This window comes from Terrapene carolina, unplaced genomic scaffold (genome assembly GCF_002925995.2).
Source record: "Terrapene carolina triunguis isolate 2854851 unplaced genomic scaffold, T_m_triunguis-2.0 Scaffold1054, whole genome shotgun sequence".
NCBI classification, from domain to species: Eukaryota; Metazoa; Chordata; order Testudines; family Emydidae; genus Terrapene; species Terrapene triunguis.
The window spans coordinates 1,095,473-1,104,796 of NW_020665405.1; the positions used below are offsets into that span (position 1 = coordinate 1,095,473).

The following is a 9,324-nucleotide window of genomic DNA, read 5'->3' on the forward strand; positions in this document are numbered from 1 at the left end:
CTCTTCAAGTTTGATTGTCCTTGGTCTGGCTCCCATCCCCTCTCCAAGGGTTGCAGCTATCTGGAGGTACTTACCTTCCACGCCTTCCTCATTCACACCTCATTCATTCAAAAGGGCAATTGATTACAAAGTGGGGGGAAGATCTCAGTCTTATTGTTTGCTTTAATTAAAAAATTCTTAATAAAGTATCACCACCACCCCCCACCTTCCTTTTCGGCCCACAGCTGTTTCGGCGGGGCAGCGCTGGGGAACGAGGGTTTGTTTCCGTGGGGCAGGTGGCGCTTGGGGTGTGTGTATTGTGTTTCGGCGGGGCTGGGGGGGTTCGGCCCTCAGTTGTTTTCTTTGGAGTAATATGGCCCTCACCGCTTTCCGAGTTGTGCGGGCCTGGGCTAGGTTTTACTTAACACTCCAAATCACGACCAGAGTCTTTAACTGGACTTCACTGATGTCCAGCACCTTCCCTAGCTCCTTTCATTGCACTTGTGAATTTAGCACTGGCCAGCAAATCCCTTACCCCCAACTCCACATCTTGCCTGCTTGACTGTGAAATGAAAACTGATTCACAGCTCTTCATACAGAAAGCTTGGTTAATCTGAAGCGAAGGCTGCAGGCTCAACCGGATTTCCTCCCTGCGGGATGGAGTTGCAGGGCTCCCTTTCCCCCAGGGCAGAATGAGGCAGCTTTGGTCAATAATAAGAGCTGCGAAGAGATATTAACAGCAGTTGTCAGAAGAGGAGTTTTGAACTCATGGTCTGCTGGCACCCAGCCCAGTGCACCTTCTCCTAGGCAACAGGGTATTTTGTGGGGGCAGGTTTCAGTCTCTCTCTCCCTGCACATGGCGCTGCAGCACCACCCCCAAAGTCCAATCACTGCTGCATTATTGGGGTTGGTTTGGAGCTGGCTCTAGATCTTGGCAGGAGCAAGTCCAGTGGCAGGAGGTGTGAGTGGAACTGACCACAGCTCTACCACCCCCTGCAACGAGAGTGGTAAGAAAGGTGAAATGTTTAACATAGGCCATGGGGGCATCGGCGGAAATCTCAGAAACCACTTGACCAAAAATGTGCATCACAAACTCCATCCCGGGCCCAGAACTAGCACCGTGGTTTCCAGACCCATATGACTGCAGAAGTGCATTTCACAGAACTTTCACAATTAGGGTTTGAACAGAAACCCTGTTGCAACCTTAACTGTGAAGCGGCTACTCGCCACCTAGAGGCTGCTATTTGTATTACATCAACGTGACAGGACTTGGCAAGCAAAGTAATTCTGCCCTTCTTGTCCAGCCCTGTTTAAGGAACCTACAGGCCGAAGCATGGGGGGAACAAGGGTTACCCAGCCCAGCTGAGAGGAGTTCTGTATGATTGCACAGCTCTTTGGGGCAGGGACCGGGCCTTATTGCGCATCCTACAGGCATGGAGCCAGACAGATGTGTATTAATAAGCCTCTGGCCTGGTTCGCCAAGGAGCTGCACACCTGCAGCTCCCGCTGGTCTCCGGAGCCGCTCTGGCACCCCCAGAACTCGACACTCTGACACAGCAGAGCCAGGAGCACCAACTGCCCACCTGCTCCCATTGAAAGCACTGGGGAATCCCTCCCCTGGCTGAGGTCTTTGGAAAATCTGGCCCACAGCCCACAGGGGGAAGGAACACCACAAGCAGGTAATTTAGAGAGCAGTTAATTGCAGAGCTAACAGCGGCCTCATCTATATTACACTCAGCTTCAATGGGAGCCAGTGGAAGCTACAGGCCTGGCACAGCAGTTGCAAGCCACTGGGTTGCACTTGCCTGGCTGCTCCTGGGACGGATCGCTCCAGGCAGTGGGCTGTTCCCAATGGATGGCTGGTCTCTTGGTAGCTGAGAGGGTTACTGGCCCCAACACCAGATGGGTGTGGTTAGGTCTCCGACATGGGCAGTAGCACAGCCACCAGCCTGATCCACGTCTGCCGAATCCAGGCCAGGATACAGGGAGAACCTGCAAGGACCCCAGGCAGGAATCTGGAAGTTACAGGGTGCATCGGTGTCCAGCATGGAACCCCCAACGTTGTAACCGCAGCCAAGTCCTGCCTTTGCTCGACCTTGGGGAGCCTACAGCCACTGTATCATTTTAATAGCCGGGGGCAGAGCCTGTGTTAGTCTTCTTGTGCCCTGGCTAATTAAGGCAGCACAGAATCTCTGTTTTGCAGCAGATCAGGACGTCTCAGAGCAACCAGGGATTAAAGATGTTGTTACATTTGTCAATACGCTAATTAAAAGAAGAAGGAAATTATTGCACAGCTTTGCAAGTCTCCTACCCCTTCGTGCTGCCTGTGCCATCAGCTGCGACCCCTGCTGGGAGGCTCGGCACAACAGCTGCTCCCCCAAAAGAGGCGCCAGCATCATGCACATTAGTGATCTTGGCTTGATGCCAATTGGGTCTGCTCTCAGGCACTTTGGTGAGGATAGAAAGACACGGTGCAGCAAGAAACATCCCCATGCAAAGTGCTTCATTACGGTGAAGTTCGGCACAGCCGGTGGGCTGAGGGCGTGTTACCTTTTAGGAATGATAGAGTTAAAACCCCGCAACTGTTTAAAAAAAAAAAAAGCAGGTGTTATATAGACCCAAAGCCTCCCCAGCAGGTTGCCAGCTGGGATCAACCCTACAACCTCTCTCTCAATGCACAAGTCTCTACTGACTGAGCCAACTCCATGATGTGCCTTAAGCCCCTTTTGCATATTAATTAATATACCATAAGAAGTCCATGGCTTCATCGCATTTCACAGTTCATCCCTGTGCTACAAACCACAGCTCCGTGAAACTTTACAGCCCCAGGGACAGAGCTCAAGCTTGCCTGCTGCTGGAGCTCACAAGCCGGCCACCTGAGCTAAAGGAGAATCTCCATCAGCTATGGCAGTATGGGGCCTTTGACACATCACTCCAATTCCATGTGTTATGGGGCAACGGAGCACTCGCACATGCTCACTCCACAGGTTCATTACAACCGAATCTTAGAGATGCGGTAACTAAATGACCGGCATTTCCCTTTTGAGTTCTAGGGTCATGCCCCAGGGCGGCTAATAACCAGGGACTGAGTAAGACAAGGGAGAGAGTCGTCAATGTTAAAGCCAGAAGCAATGACTGTGATCAGCCCATTATGCAGCTGGGGGCAGGCGTCACTGGCTGAGAGTCTCTGGAAGTTGGACTAGATCATCAGAACAGTCCCTTCTGGCCTTAAAATCTATTAATCTGGTCTGACCTGCTATATAGCACAAGCCATAAGATTTCACCCCGTAATTTCTGCTTTGAGACAAAGAATGTCCGGCAGAGCCAGGGCAGAGCCTTTAGAAAGAGACTCCGAGAGATGGAGAATCTGCCACATCCCTTGGTAAAATGTTCCACTGGCTAACTCCACTCCCTGTGAATAAACAGCACCCGTTTCCAGCTCTCTGACTGGCTCCCGTTCCAGCGAGATGGGATTTACCCTAACACCTCATTTGTTGCTTGTATTGAAATTGGTCTGACCCTGGAAAAATCTCAGCTCCCCACAGCTGCAACCTGAAAAGCATTCCCACTTCGCCACCAGGTGCCGGGAGCGGGATCTCCCTGCTCTGCTCCTGTGCGGAAGCACATGCAACTCCGTAGACAAGGACCCTGTTCTCAGCAGCACTGTACACCCTGGGACTCTGATCTATTCCAACATCCTCCCCACCCACAGGACTGGAGCACCCGGGGGGGCCTGTAGAGCCACACAACTGCACACACCCGCACCAACTAGATCAGCTGTAACAGTCCAGCTGGAGCAGTGGGAACAGCTCCTTTCCAGCCCCAACAGAGAGGAGAGAAGCAGCACAGAGCTGTGGGACTGCAGGGCTCAGGAGAGCAGCTCCCGCCTGGCCAGGGACTAAGTGCAGGGAGCCGTGAACATGGCAGGCCCCGCTCCCAGGCCTCAGAAGCTGCCCTCAGGATCCCGGGAGCAGCCTCGATGATCCCGGGCATGGTGGTGCACATGTTGTTCATGCACTTTACTGTCTTAGCTCCATGTGCAAAACAACAAACCATAAGGGAAGTAAATTAGAGGGATGCACCTTATTGGAATGCTTTGAACCCCCCATGTAAGGAGTGGCTGAGTCTGCCTGGACCTAGGCCCAGCTAACCAGCCTCCTGAGCCAGCAGCTCACACGGGAACCTGCTGTGCCCCTGATAGTGTGGTTGTGTTTTCCCAAACAACTTCTGGTTTGAATACAGAATCCTCCCTCTCCCACGTGAGCCCTGTCAGGCTTCAGCCCAGCTGCGTGCTGGGTGTAGGGACCCTGGGCCTGAGCAACACGACTAGGCGCGCTAGAATAGGTCTCACGCTCCCACTCACTGATCACCTGCGAGTTGTGGGGCTCTGAGCACCAGCCTGGGCCGGGGGTTCATCCCAGCAGAAGAGAGATCCAAGCCCAAGTCCACCTCTAAGGAGATGCTGGGCTGGATAGAACAGCCTGAGTGGATTTAACTCCAAAAGAAGGGGAAGGGGAGAATCAAAGCTGAGAGCCAGGCCTAGGGTGACCAGACAGCAAGTGTGAAAAATCGGAACAGGGGGTGGGGGTAATAGGAGCCTATATAAAAAAAAGACCCAAAAATCGGGATTGTCCCTATAAAATCGAGACATCTGGTTACCTTAGGCAGGCCCTTGTGCCCTACAGGGCAAAAGTCACCTTGACTCTTACAGTTTAACCCCCTCCCACCCAAATTAAATGTGGCCAATGTGGATTTTACCAAACTCTGGGAACCCCAACAATTAGTGTTGTCCTGTGGGGCCGAGAAGCAACAGAACAAAACGTCAGTCTCAGAAGGGCACAGGGAGAGTCCCTGCACCACGGCAAGCCCAAGCGACCAACCAGCCAAACCCAGAGTGTGAGCTGGATGGGCAAACGGGAGCAAAAAATAAAAGTACTTTTTGTAGTGACCCAGCCACTCCCAGTCTTTATTCAGGCCTAATTTGATGGTGTCAAGTTTGCAAATTAATTCCAGTTCTGCAGTTTCTCGTTGAAGTCTGTTTTTGAAGTTTTTTTGTTGAAGAATGGCCACTTTTAAGTCTGTTATTGAGTGTCCAGGGAGATTGAAGTGCTCTCCTACTGGTTTTTGAATATTACAATGATTTATGTCCATTTATTCTTTTGCGGAGGGACTGTCCGGTTTGGCCAATGTACATGGCAGAGGGGCATTGCTGGCATATGATGGCATATATCACATTAGTAGATGTGTAGGTGAACGAGCCCCTGATGGTATGGCTGATGTGATTAGGTCCTATGATGGTGTCCCTTGAATAGATATGCGGACAGAGTTGGCAACGGGGTTTGTTGCAGGGATTGGTTCCTGGGTTAGTGTTTCTGTTGTGTGGTTTGTAGTTGCTGGTGAGTATTTGCTTCAGGTTGGGGGGCTGTCTGTAAGCGAGGATTGGCCTGTCTCCCAAGGTCTGTGAGAGTGAGGGATCATCCTCCAGGATAGGTTGTAGATCCTTGATGGTGCGCTGGAGAGGTTTTAGTTGGGGGCTGTAGGTGATGGTCAGTGCCCACATCCACCCTGATTGAATTGGCCTCGTTACACTACAAAAAGTAATTTTTCCCTCTCTTGATATTCACCCCTTCTTGTCAGCTATTGGGAATGGGCCACATCCACCCTGACTGAATTGGCCTCGTTAACACTAACCTCCCCACTTGGTAAGGCAACTCCCATCTTTTCATGTGCTGTATATTTATACCTACCTACTGTATTTTTTGCTCCATGCATCTGATGAAGTGGGTTATAGCCCACAAAAGCTTATGCCCAAATAAATTTGTTAGCCTCTAAGGTGCCACAAGGACTCCTCGCTGGTTTTGCTGATAGACTAACAGCACGGCTACGCCTCTGAAAGTTATACACAGGAGCCAACCGGTCCCCAGCACAAAAAGAGAAACTTGTCGCCTCCAGTTAATTTTTGACTTTATCCAAACCCAAGGGATTCTGAACCCCAGTGATTTGCATCCAAAGGAACTGTCCCATGAACCTTCAAACATGGAACCTACTCACCAGGAGTCCTGACACCGCAGTGAAACAGCAGCACACACACACACACACCCATGAGGCGGTAGTGTGGGCCCACTTAGTTTCTCACCAGGCCCTGCACCCTGTATATACAGGAGCAGGGGGGAATTTTTCACAGCCTCTGGCTAGTCAATTTAAGTTCCTGACTAGCAGATATATAGGGAATTTTTCACACCCTGGTTAAACACACACACGTGCGCATGCTCAGGCAGGCTTTGAGAACTGGTTGCATTGCAGGAGATGGGGATGGGGTTAAGTGGAGCCCGTACAGGGTCTGTGACTAAGCTCTGGGGGAGCATGTGCCAGTGGAGCAACTCAGCTCAGTGCTCCCCCAGTGGCCCAGCTGGGCTGGCTGGAGCAAAGAAAGGGCCACATCCCTGCCCTAGCCCTGGCACTTTAGGGGTGGCCAAGATGCACTGAGCTTGGGGCTGGCCACTGAACAGAAAAAAGCTCCCCACAGCCCCAGCACGGCTCTGTGAGATGCTGTATCAATAGTGGAGGAGCCTAACCATGGGCAAAGATCCAAAATATTCCCTTCAAAGGGATCTCCAGCAGGAGACAGGAAGTGACTGGAGTGAAACTTACTACAGGGGTAGTCGATTATTTTTTGTCAAGGTCCAAATGTCTTGGTCAAGGTATAGTCAAGGTCCAGGCTCCAGAGAAAATAATAAATAAAAATAATAATAATAATAATAATAAGCAAATAAAAAGATTTTAAGTCCGGTCAAAAGTGTCTGGTGCTCTGGTTTTGCCCGCAGACCGCCCGTTGACTACCCCAGGACTAGGAGACGTGTTTCCAGGAGACTGTCCATACGGCCTCTCCAATCCCAATGGTAACTTGGTCCCAGACTAACAGTGAGAACACCACAGCCCCTCGGAGGGTTACGGACAGCTGGTATAATTACTGATACCCTCTCCGGACTTGGAGGCTGCCTTATTCACACGAAGGTGACGTGTGCCAAAGGAAATGAAAACTCTGTCTGGCAAGTTGTTCATTAGGAAACGTATCCCGAGACGGGGCTCTTGGGACAGTGAAATTCCGACAGTGAAACTAGTTTAAGACCTTGTGGTGAGCAGCAATCAGCCACAGTGCAGGCAGGTTTAATTACTGTCACTGAACCACGCTAAGAGAGTTCTGCAGCAGCTGTACCCCTAATAAAGGTCTCATGAATTTCTTAACTAGATCTACCCATTACACGTCATAATTGTTACAATTACTGGCCCAGACCCTCTACTCCAGCCTACCCATGCACCTGTGCAGATTCTAACTGGACTCCATAGGGGAGGGTGTAGGGACCGGGGCCCACAGTGATCTCACAGCAGGGTCTGTGCCCCTTGCTTGATAATTCAGGTCCCTCTTCTGATTTCCCAGGCACATGCGAGTTATCAGGAAATAGCCACCAAACACGCAGATAATAATTATCAGGCTACAATTTATTCCCGTCGCATCACCTACACCACATGGTATCGTTTCTCTCCCTCTCCCTCCCCCCCCCCCCCCCAATTGGACAACAAGCTTTCTAAACCTAAAGAACAAGACAGAATCGGCCCTTTCTGGGACACGTCTTCAGACCAGTAATTGCTGGGGCTAAAAAGCCAGGATTCGTGACCAGCTTCTGTGCAGCCCTCATTGCTACGCAGACACTCACAAGTAACATACAATCCAAACCAAGACCCACACCAGCCTGAACCCAGCACTTCTGCCTGCCTGTAAAGAGAGCCACAGACACCCCCCTCTTCCCACAATTTCACTAGCTCCCTCCACAGCTATGGAAATATTCCTTTCAGGTGGTGGGCCCTGAGCCATCATCAAATAGAAAGAGTCCGGCCGCCCAGGGGTGTCTTAAAAGAAACTCTGGCCACATCGCCACTTGAAACAGCTCCCGCTCCATCCCGTGACACTCAGTAAAGGGGCTGGGCGAGACAACCTCTCCAGGTCCCTTCCAGCCCTACATGTCTAGGATTCTACGATTTCAGAGATGGCATAACAAAGAGCTACTATTATTTTTGCTCCTCTGTAGTGTAAACAGGATGCCTAATGAGGACTTGTGGGATGCGGCTAATCGCTCCAGATCACGGGCAACACACTTCAGGCTCAGCGCCTTCATCTCACACTTACCAATACATTCTGCACCCACAGATATTTCAGAGTTTTTCTGCCTATTGACAGTCTCCCCTGGTCTCCTATGGGAACAGGAGAACACCCTCCACTGGAAATTCCTGCTTTGCTCTGTACTTTTCTAATCTTACTGTTTACTCGCCCGCTCAAAAGCACATATTTTTACCCTGGATTTTACTCTTTTTCGTGTATTTAAATATCGAAAAACCCAAGAGCTCAGCCCATGCAGAAAGAATGTGTGTGTGTTCTCTCAGATATGCAGCTGGGCTGAGGACAGATAACATAGTGCATCTATTAAGTTCTTACAGGTGTTAGCCACTTTCATCTAGGTGCTAAGATGTGCTCTGCTCATTAAGGAGCATGCTTCCCGTGCTCAGGACAGAACGCTTGCTGCATAAAGCAAAGATGATCTATTTGCTCAGCTGTTTAAAGACAATAATACCTCATACCTGAACTGCCAACACACAGAGCTTCTCCCATGCAAAGCTGGGCTTAACAGAGTGCTTGACACCCTTTAAACCCGGCTCTCCAGGCCAGCACAAGAATGTTCAGCAAGGGTATTAATTGCACAGGAGCTGCATAATAATTAGCCTCTGAATCTAGGGCCTCCCATCAGATGACAATAGAGAACTGGATGCACTCACTCAATAGACTGGGCAAAGCACATGGCTCTGCAATAAATCAAGCAGTGGCATTGCCCCTTCTGTCATTTAGCACACTGCTGTGCCCCTAGCCATGCCACCCCCCCTCCAGAGCTCAGTTTATCACAGCCCCCCCACACACACACACACCATACAGGCCCATGTTTACAGGGGTCCTTAAACTAGGGAAGGAGACAAATCTTCCCCCCTAAAACCCACCCCCAATATAAACGTAGTGTCAGCACCAGGGGGGACCAGATGCCCATGGTGGAGGGAGGAAGGCTAGGTGCATGGGGGTAACGGGGGAGAGCGGGAGCAGGAAAACCTGGGGGGAAGAGGGAAATGGGGTAGGGGTCCCTGGGGCACAGGGGGGGGCCAGGGGGGGAGAAAGGGGGGGGGGGGGGGGGGACGCCCAGGGGGGAAGGGGATGCAGGAGCCCCTGGGAAGAAGGAAGACGTCCCTGGGGGCAGTGGGGGGCAGGGCCCCAGGGAGAGGGAAGGGGTCTCCGGGGCGCAGGAC

At 51.2% G+C, this 9,324-nt stretch overlaps 1 protein-coding gene across 2 annotated transcripts in view; it reads right to left on the bottom strand.

Moving 5' to 3' along the window:
- PDE1B (phosphodiesterase 1B) overlaps positions 1–9,324 on the bottom strand; it is a 133,485-nt gene that overhangs the window by 123,961 nt on the left and 200 nt on the right. The gene's annotated exons all lie outside the window — the stretch shown is intronic.